This window comes from Abramis brama (assembly GCF_963993115.1).
Source record: "Abramis brama genome assembly, chromosome: 4".
Classification (NCBI taxonomy): Eukaryota; Metazoa; Chordata; class Actinopteri; order Cypriniformes; family Leuciscidae; genus Abramis; species Abramis brama.
The window spans coordinates 2,375,863-2,386,412 of record NC_139966.1 but is presented as its reverse complement, the minus strand read 5'-3'; positions in this window follow the sequence as shown (position 1 = coordinate 2,386,412).

Here is a 10,550-nt window from a genome sequence, read left to right as displayed (position 1 = left end):
CTTGTGACGCAAAGAGAATTTTCTGCCTCAAGTCAAGCACAAGTATGAGGAAACTTTGGGGTGTTTCTTTTGCACGTTGTGATTCTGCAGTAAGTTGCTTGTACAATTCAGTGGCGTTTTTCTCTTGGTAATGGGACCGAAGAATTCATCTCAACATTGGTAAGGTCAAATCAGTTTTCCCTTCTAAGTAGCTACGTAGTTGAAGGCCTGGTGTAATGGCTCGAATAACTGAATCAACAATCTCGTGCTCTGGGTAGCCCTTATTTAGTCCGCTTTCAATTTGACGTTCCAAACTCGAAAAGGTTAATCTGTCTCTTTGGCCAGGCTCTCCGATAAAACCAGAAATCTTAAACTCCCTGTGCCATACAGTTGGTATCATTTGTCCCTGTGGAGGCAGCGAAGAGTTAACTGCTACACTGTCTGCTGATGCTGGCCTCAGCCTCGTGCTCTGTGAAACGGTTGGATGTGTTTGCACAGCAGGAAGCAGATCAGCTGTGTGCTTAATTTCTCCTGGTTGTCTTTGTACTACATTTTCTCTTTCCTCTACCTGTCCCAGCTCTGGGCTTGGTTCACTCACATTTACATCAGTTAGAATTATTTCGCTCAATTTATCATTTATGCTTAACCCTCTGGGGACCACAAACGCGCCCGCGCGCAGACATGGGCAGTATTTCAATTAAATGTATTTTAAATACGTATTTAATTACTTTAGTGTATTTTGTAATTTGTATTTTGCAGGTGTGGAAAAAATAAAATGTAGTTTGTAACAAAATATTTTGAGGGAGTGTATTTAGAGTATTTCAAATACTTAAATACTTAAGAAAAATCACCATATGCTTATCACCATAGTAAACGATTTTGCCATATTTTCGGTCTGATGTTGGCAATGGCAATGTCCAGGTTAGATGCACGAAAATCACGTGACACCCTGTAGACCGGGCTCCCTCCAAGAAGTGAATGAGTTTTGAACACAGGAGAAGAAGTGGCGCTGCTCCTCTTAAAAACGGCATTAAAGGGTTAGTTCACCCAAAAATGAAAATTCTGTCAGTAATTACTCACCCTCATGTTGTTCCAACCCCGTAAGACCTTCGTTCATCTTCGGAACACAAATTAAGATATTTTTGATTAAATCTGAGAGCTGGATCACTCCTCCATAGGCATAAGGCATTATAACTTGCTGGCCCAAAAAATGTATTAAAGACATCGTTAATATAGTCCAAGTGACTACAGTGGCTCAATCTTAAGTTTATAAAGCGACGAGAATATTTTTGTGCGCAAAAAAACAACAAAAATAATGACTTTATTCCACTTTTCATTTCCTTCTCTCTGGGCCTCGAGTTTTTTCACGTAGTATAACTGCGCAGCGCGTCTGTGTTGCACGTCACACGTAGGCTCACTATTGGCCGACGCTGGTCATGTGTGTGATGCGTGTGACGTGCAACACAGATGCGCTGCGCTAAAACACTACGTGAACTAACTCGAGGCCCAGAGAGAAGGAAATGAATAGTGGAATAAAGTCTTTTTTTTTTGCGCACAAAAAGTATTCTCGTCACTTTATAAACTTAAGATTGAGCCACTGTAGTCACTTGGACTATATTAACGATGTCTTTAAAGGTGAACTGAGTAACTTTTTTATCTTAACCGAACAGCTTCGGAGTCATTGGAATGGTTATATGACTGTTTTCGGGTTGAATGGTGGTCTTCTTGCACCCCTCGAGCGCCTGTGAGACGAAAAACCACCCTTGCAACTTTGGGCCGGCGGGCCGCCGGCCGCAGCATCAGGAAGTATCGCGTGATATCAGGTCTCGCGATGTAACAAACTGCTTTACGTCACTGCACACATATACTATCTAAACATTTATATGCTAGCCTTCTGTGTATTATGGGGCGGCAGTGGCTCAGTGGTTCATGTAGGTTGTCTACAAACCGAAAGGTTGGTGGTTCAATCCCCGGTTCCACCTGACCAAGTGTCGAGGTGTCCATGAGCAAGACACCCAACCCCAGCTGCTCCCGACGAGCTGGATGGCGCCTTGCATGGCTGACACCGCCGTCGGTGTATGAATGAGTGAGTGAATGGGTGAATGTGAGGCTATGTAAAGCGCTTTGGTGGCCATAGGTCTGTGAAAGCGCTATATAAATGCAGTCCATTACCATTTATACATACCTCAGTGGACATGGCTCCGTGCGTTCGCCGGGTTCTTTGAAAACAAATGCACATGACCAGCGGGAGAAGATGGGACGAGCCAACGAATTTTGACGACAGTGTTGTCAAATATCTATTCCGAAGCTGTAGGGGGAGCTCTATAGAGAAACCCGCGAAGAAATCGGCAAAGCTGCATAATGCAGCTTTAATACATTTTCTGGGCCAGCAAGTTATAATGCCTTATGCCTATGGAGGAGTGATCCAGCTCTCAGATTTCATCAAAAATATCTTAATTTGTGTTCCGAAGATGAACGAAGGTCTTACGGGGTTGGAACAACATGAGGGTGAGTAATTACTGACAGAATTTTCATTTTTGGGTGAACTAACCCTTTAAGATTATTGTGGGAGTATTTTTGTATTTTCAAAATACTAATTACTTGTATTTTATTTAAATACATTTTTCACATCAGTATTTTGTATTTTATTTTGTTACATTTCATGAGCCAGTATTTGTAGTTTGTAACAAAATAGTTTTTGATGTATTTGTGCCCACCTCTGCCCGCGCGTTTTGCTTGTTTTTTTTTTTTAGCAATGAAAATAAACACTAAATGCTCTGTTAATTTTGATCTTTCATTTTCGTGTAATACATCAATCGATCCTGTTCAGTTTCTATTTTTTTTCTGTATACTCACAATAAAAATAAAGTGTTTTGCTTTTTGACAAATAAAGAAAAATTAACATGATGCGATTTCTGCCTTCTCTCTGTCAGTAAACTCCCATTTGAAACGAGTTCGAAAATGATCTATAACTCCGCGAAAATTCAGTCAAACAGGCAAACAGACCCACGGGCATAAAGCTTGAGATCGCATCTTTTAAATGAAGTCATTTATATAAAAAACAAATATTCTCAGCTTCTGTAATCTGTATAAAAAGAGAGCGACTCCTGTCGAGCTCATTAGGAGCTCATTCACAGTAATGTGACCACTCCCCGGAGAGCGCGTGCTATTCAAACGCAAATTCTGAGAACTATTTCAGAGCTGTGAAACGCCCACATCAGCTGTAAACAAAGCGCGTCGCGACTCCTCGCGAGTGAGACATTATAGCCTACCTTATGGAGAAAATATTCCTCAGAACAGTGCTGATGAGGAGCAATATCTCCTGAAATGAGGAGCAGATTCCGCTGAGGAGTGAGGTAGGCTGTTTTCTTTTCTCACGTGTGGAATAACGTTGTGGAATAACGTTATGGAATAACGTTAGTGTAGGCCTATGTAAACCGCAAAAAGATGAATCGCATTTCTATAATATGACTCGCCTTTCTGTGAGATGAATGAAGGGGACATATTTGTAAAGACTGTTTAGCCTAAATATGAATCGCGCGTCTGTGTGTGAAAGAATAAACTGCTTTGCTATAGCCTACTGAGATGAGTAAAAATCGACTAGTATATGTTGAAATAAAATGTATTTGTATAAGCAACGTATTAAACTGCAAAAAAAATACTATTTTTGTCAAAAATAAATTCATAGACTAAGATGTTAGATGTTCCAATGTTGGCTATATTCAAACTAATGAATACATATGATAAAATGTAGGCCTATAATTTTTTTTTTTTTTTACAAAGAAAGAGTACACTTGAAATATTGTTGAAATTGTAATTATTGTTGTAATTGTAACATTTTGAATAAAATAGCAAAACATATTTACAAGAGAGATGTAAGCGAAATCTTAAATGGTCAATATAAGTCTTCTTCTAAATACATCTTTTGTCCTTGCATTGTTGCTCAGTCAGTTTCACACCTGAGTGAATGGCTCATTATACAGAGTGGGTGGGACATTCATAATCTAAGGTGTAAACTACTCCTCCCCCTCGCATATTGGCTTTCCAAGCAAAACCTGTTTTACACCATTTAAATCAATGTTTTTTTTTTTGTGAACGATAAAGCAAGACTATTTTTACATCATTTTGAAGCTAGAACTCAAAGGGACAACATCAATTAGTCAAAATTCTTGTGGACACATATTTAATATGTGTTTTGTGGTCTTAATTCAGCAACTTTCATTTTAATTTTTTTCAATAACCACGCATAAACATTATTCTCTTAAAAATACGAACATCTACATACACGTTGCTCGCATATTATGGTAGCCCTGTTTGTGCTATATAGAGTGAATTTACACCTTTGCCATTAACATGTTTATAAATAACTGAAAAAAGCACAAATGTCAAGGCATGTCAGAACATCTCAAGGACCCCAAAAACAGCTTGGTCCCCAGAGGGTTAATAGTTCAGCCATGCCTCCATCCTCAAGTTCCTCCAACTCACTTCGTAGCAGATGATTACTGAGAAGACTAACGAGAGAAAGGCGTGTGACATTTGCTTCTAAATGAATTTCAAGGAACTGACTCAGTTCAATTAATTTTCCTCTTGGCAATGTACACAGTCTCTCACCGATTTCTTCCTGAATACTTTGCAAGTCATCCATCGCTGCTGCAGTTTTTCACAGTTTCGCACGTGAACTTTGACTTATCTGCTTTAACTCAGCTGCCTCTGTACCTCCAGTGCATGCTCCGTTCAATCAGTTCTGCCTTGTCACTTTACTCAACTGGTATACATCTGGGTAGTTAAAAGATGAATGTCGCTAGGCGGTTCCCTGCCGATCAAAGTGGATAAACCGTCTGACATCTATCCCAGCGGTGCCTCCAAAATTGTAGTACCTCTGAAGAAGAAGTACAAAAAGATTAAAGATGAATAAAGAAGAATAAAATAACAGAGAGCGCTGCAGTGATTACTTCAACAGTGTATTGATTCTGAATGGTAAATAATAAAAACATACATGTATAACAGATGCTCAGTACATTACATTATCAGTGCATATAATACTTCTCTTACAAAGTAATGACTAGCTGTAAATATAAGTAACTTCAAGCATGTCTCATCACACTAGAAACGTGTGGCATTTACAAATGACACAGTGACACTTGTTCTTTACAAAGAGAAAACACATTTTCAGACTAAATATTTACCCGAACCCACTAAATGACAGTATGAAATTGATGACAACAATGCAGCTGAGATATCAATTACATGCTCATGTCTGACCAATGTTCACTCCATTGTCCAATGTAACGTTATTTCCTACAATAAAGTCACTTACAAAATTGATGAAAACTACTGAAATGCATAACTCAATTCACAGACATGAAGGAGTTAATTACCCAAATGTGCAAGTTTCAGATAACTCATAAAACTGAAACAACTTAATAAACTCTTATATTCAAACAATGTTGACATAAATGACTCTCTCTCGTGTATAGCGGGCTAACGCGCTAATCGTGGGGCATCCATGCTAACCATGTGCTCCGAAATGCTAACACATGACACACTATCACTAAACTAAAATAAACTGCTTTCAATCCGTACAACTCATCAGTGTTGCATTAAACAATGTTACTACTCAAGACCGAAGTGTTTAAGTTACCTGAAGAAGAAGTACAAAAAGATTAAAGATGAATAAAGAAGAATAAAATAACAGAGAGCGCTGCAGTGATTACTTCAACAGTGTATTGATTCTGAATGGAGCGTATCACGGGCGCGCGCCACATACCGAAGTGTGCGATGACGTCATCACGCTGGTATGCCAAATGAAAATAATTAAATGGATTAATGCACATAACGCTCTTACTCATTTTGTTTACCTAAAGCACAAATAACCATTCAAAAAATATTAGCAATATCAAGAAAATAACAATGAACAATTCTATAATGCATTTGAAGAAATTGATAAACATAAAAATCACTATATCACACATAAACTTATGGATGCTTGTGGATGTGGATTGTGTATAGTTAATTTAAAGAAGTTGAACATTTAACTAAGAGTTCATTCAAATAAACTCCTGTAGGGAGTTATACTGACGCTTCCCCTTTAAGAAAATCACATGGAGCGCGTGCAGCAGCCGCACGCATTTTGTACAGCTACAGAGGAAGAGAGAAGCGGAGAGATTCATTTTGAGTTTAACTTGTGTAAGGTTGATTTTAAACGCAATCTTTACTGATCAAACTCAGGCAGGACAGACACAACCACAACTAACATTAACGAGAACCGACAAGGGACTGACAGAACAGGGAGTATAAATTCACAGGATGAAATGAGGGAACTAACCAGACACAAGTGGAGGAAGATGAACTAATCAGTGACTAACGAGAACATGTGCAGACTAGACAGAACATAATTGTGACAATGTGCCGCTACCCTTAGAATTTTCAGTGTGTAGTTGCTATGGCTAGTATAGTTACTAACACCAGTATGCTTTTCTCTTTCAGGTACCCAACTCATCTTCAGTACATTGAACTTCTGTCAAACGTAACAACCCAGTAAACACAGAACGTTCCCCTAACGTTCCCATATGGTTCCCATTTGGTTATTTTTTTGGGAACCAAATAAGAACGTTCTAGGAACGTTCTCTGTAGGTTTTATTTTTTAGAACCTAAAGAGAACGTTCTGGGAACGTTCCCTGCAGGTTGTTATTTTATAACCTAAAGAGAACCTTCCCAGAACGTTCCCTGCAGGTTATTTTTAGGTTTTATTTTTATAACCTAAAGAGAACGTTCTGGGAACGTTCCCTGCAGGTTATTATTTTATAACCTAAAGAGAACCTTCCCAGAACGTTCCCTGCAGGTTATTTTTAGGTTTTACTTTTATAACCTAAAGAGAATGTTCTGGGAACGTTCCCTCCAGGTTATTATTTTATAACCTAAAGAGAACCTTCCCAGAACGTTCCCTGCAGGTTATTTTTAGGTTGTTATTTTATAACCTAAAGAGAACCTTCCCAGAACGTTCCCTGCAGGTTATTTTTAGGTTTTATTTTTATAACCTAAAGAGAACGTTCTGGGAACGTTCCCTGCAGGTTATTATTTTGTAACCTAAAGAGAACCTTCCCAGAACGTTCCCTGCAGGTTATTTTTAGGTTTTACTTTTATAACCTAAAGAGAACGTTCTGGGAACGTTCCCTGCAGGTTGTTATTTTATAACCTAAAGAGAACCTTCCCAGAACGTTCCCTGCAGGTTATTTTTAGGTTTTATTTTTATAACCTAAAGAGAACGTTCTGGGAACGTTCCCTGCAGGTTGTTATTTTATAACCTAAAGAGAACCTTCCCAGAACGTTCCCTGCAGGTTATTTTTAGGTTTTATTTTTATAACCTAAAGAGAACGTTCTGGGAACGTTCCCTGCAGGTAATTATTTTATAACCTAAAGAGAACCTTCCCAGAACGTTCCCTGCAGGTTATTTTTAGGTTTTACTTTTATAACCTAAAGCAGGGGTGTCAAACTCAATTCCTGGAGGGCCACAGCCCTGCAGAGTTTTGCTTCAACCCTAATTAAACACACCTGATCAGCTAATCAAGTCCTTCAGGCTTATTTGAAAACTGCAGGTGTGTGTGTGTGTTGAAGCAGGGTTGGAACAAAACTGTGTAGGGCTGTGGCCCTCCAGGAACTGAGTTTGACACCTGTGACCTAAAGAGAATGTTCTGGGAACGTTCCCTCCAGGTTATTATTTTATAACCTAAAGAGAACCTTCCCAGAACGTTCCCTGCAGGTTATTTTTAGGTTGTTATTTTATAACCTAAAGAGAACCTTCCCAGAACGTTCCCTGCAGGTTATTTTTAGGTTTTATTTTTATAACCTAAAGAGAACGTTCTGGGAACGTTCCCTGCAGGTTATTATTTTGTAACCTAAAGAGAACCTTCCCAGAACGTTCCCTGCAGGTTATTTTTAGGTTTTACTTTTATAACCTAAAGAGAACGTTCTGGGAACGTTCCCTCCAGGTTATTATTTTATAACCTAAAGAGAACCTTCCCAGAACGTTCCCTGCAGGTTATTTTTAGGTTGTTATTTTATAACCTAAAGAGAACCTTCCCAGAACGTTTCCTGCAGGTTATTATTATAAGCTAAAGAGAACGTTCTGGGAACGTTCTCTGCAGGTTATTATTTTAATATACGTTCGCAATACCTACATGATATGGCATAAATCCAGCAAAAAGCGCTCACTATGTTTATATCTCGTAGAAAACACTTGTGCTGAATATTATTACACCTATTTCTAAACATTTTGTTAACAATTACTACATTAAATATGCCTATAATGCATCCATAAAAACATTCAACATCACAGTAGTTTAAACACCGAAACAACAGCACTTAAATAGCCTATTAATAACTGCATATTAATATATTCACATACTGTATATGTGAAGCACTGTTAAATATATTGAAATACATTTTGTATATTTGAAATACATTTAAAAAAGTCTTAGTTAGAACATATAAGCTTATCAATTGTTCCTTGTGTTACTGTAAATTTGTGTATGAGAAAATATGTTTAAAATTATATTAAACTCCGTCTCTCACTGTTGTTTTAACTACTTTAAGGTAAGTTTAGTCCATAAAATTACACAAATAGTACATACAAATGTTTCTGAGACTTTCTTTGATGCAAATGACTCGCTTCCGTTGAATATTTAGTTTATAGAAATGGTTTAGTGTCTTCGCAAAAGTCCGTTAGCATCTCAACTGTTAGGCTAACTAAAGGTAACGTTAATTTAGGTAAACTATAGACTTGAGCTGTAATTTTGGGCTTTTAATCACATCTTATGTGTAGATGAGAGATTTTGTAGTTTTGTAAAGATTTTGTAGTTTTGTTTGCTGACAATTGGTCAATGGATGAATGGAAATAAGCTAATTTATGTAACATTAACCTAAAAGTGTGCACTGTATGGTTAATTCAGTTATCACGTGACGTCACACCATTACACCCACCTGGAGGGCAAAATAAGGCTTTCCTCCACTGCCCAGTCATTTTATCAGGTTTGTAGTTAAAACAGTGTTATTAAAAGATCAAATTCAATATATACCACTTATTCATGATGCATACTTTGTACAGGTAAGCAGATGAACACAGAACAAATTATTTATAACATAATAATATTGTTTGTCTTCTCCCCTTTACAGTATTGTTTGCCATCTAACGTTAGTCCTGATCACAGAGTTTAGCTCCAAACACAATTAAGCAGACCTGAGCAGCTGATCCAGGATCACCAGAAACTCTGCAGAACTTTGGTCTGGACACCAGTGATGTAAGTTCAGAACATATTGCAGGAGATCTCAACATTGTCTCTCAAGGTCCACTTACATGCAGAGGTTTACTCCAACCTAGTCCAGCACACCTGAACAAGCTAATCAAGGTGCTAAACTCTGGGTGCATATCACTCAGGTCTCTAGCTCAGTAGTCAGTGGTTAAGGGCCGTCTTTATCACAAAATCCTTACAGTGCACTGAAACATTCGCTCCCTAAAAACTCACTGTTATCGGAAGTTCTGAAGCTCAAAACTTTAATCACACGAGACAGTTCGCTACAAAATGACGTGATAGCTGATTTTAAAACACAAACCAATATTATATTTCAGCATAAACATACGTCACTAGACAGGTAATGTCTAATCAAGCAAACATTTACAATTTATCTGACTGAAATCTTGCACAAATATGTAGAGGGAAAACTCAAGTGTATACTTCACATTTTGGACAACCATTGTTTTTTTACATTTACATTTTGGTAATTGTTTTCTTTCTCACTTTAGATGCTGGAGAAAAAACAGCCAGGCTAAAGCATTCAAAGTGGAAACTTCTGTCGTGGCTCAATAATCCAGGACTGGGATGGTGGAAGGAGCAGATCAGAGATCAGGCAGAGATCTACTCGTGCCCCTGAGGAACTGATTTACCTAATGCGTCAAACATTACCAAACATTTTCATCACTCACCTTCATGTCGTTGCAAACCTGTAAGACTTTCGTTCATCTTTGAAACACAAATGTAGATCTTTTTAATGAAATCTGAGAGCTTTCTGGCCCTCCATTTCACAGTTTATGCAACTACAACTTTCAAGGTAGTAAAGACATTATAACACTAATCAATATGACTCCAGTGGTTTAACCTCAACTTTATGAAGCGAAGTGAATGCTGTGTGTGTGCAAAAAAAACCCATTGCATCTTTATTCACAAAATATACATCTCTGACACGTGTTCACGGAGCACCACGATTCATTAGGGTTGTGTTGGCAAGAGAGCCGGCCATCTCATGCGTCGGAGATACATCATTTGTGAATAAAGACGTAATTGTTTGCGCACACAAGGCATCTGTTAAAAATATCTTCATTTGTGTTCTCCACAAAAGTCTTATGGGTTTGGAGCGACATGAAGTAATTAATGACAGAATTTACATTTTTGTGTGAACTATCCCTTTAATGTTTTCTAATTTGGTTATAATTGGTCATTGTTCTGTTTTATAAACATTTTCAATATTTTTAAGATTTATTGTTTTGAAAAAATGTTTATACAGAAAAGAAAAATTTG